Here is a 651-nt window from a genome sequence, read left to right as displayed (position 1 = left end):
ACTTTAGGCCTATTTTGGCAGACAAACAAAATATCATAATTCAATCTAGTTACCGGGACAGTAATCTTCGGACAAATAGGCCTACGTGCCTTACCTGCAGTGATTAACCTTAAAACAAATTGTACACGACGTATTTACTTGTTAAAAAAAGACCAAGAGGAAGGAAAAGAATAATGCTGCTTGATGATATCCGGAATGGAAGGATTAGCTATAGTTGAAGAGGGATGCAAAAGGACCGAGAATATTGGGAGAACCAAAGAATATATAGGGTCTTTCCAAGATAATTTATCTTGGAATTCCGTCTTTCCAATATAAATTATCTTGGAAAGACGTCTTTCCAAGATATGTTATCTTGGAAAGACGGAATTCCAAGATAACATCGAGGAGACGAAATTGAAAATTCAAACATAGCCTGAAAGCTGTAGTAATTATAAGGAAAGTTGAGCTACCTGTAACTTACCAATAGATAGGCCTATATTCCATTTGTTCAAGTTCAAAGTTGTGAGTGAATATTGTTGTATTTCATTGTGTGTTGTTCTGTACTTTCACGCATTGTTCTGTATGTACGCATCAATATCTGCTTATTAAAACGCATGAAAAATAGGCCTACGTTAATTTTTAATGTATAAAAATTAATTTCATTTTTTTGTG

The sequence above is a fragment of the Anneissia japonica genome, unplaced genomic scaffold (genome assembly GCF_011630105.1).
Source record: "Anneissia japonica isolate Jap-2015-1 unplaced genomic scaffold, ASM1163010v1 scaffold288073_len612986_cov165, whole genome shotgun sequence".
NCBI classification, from domain to species: domain Eukaryota; kingdom Metazoa; phylum Echinodermata; class Crinoidea; order Comatulida; family Comatulidae; genus Anneissia; species Anneissia japonica.
Note: the sequence above shows the minus strand (reverse complement) of the source record.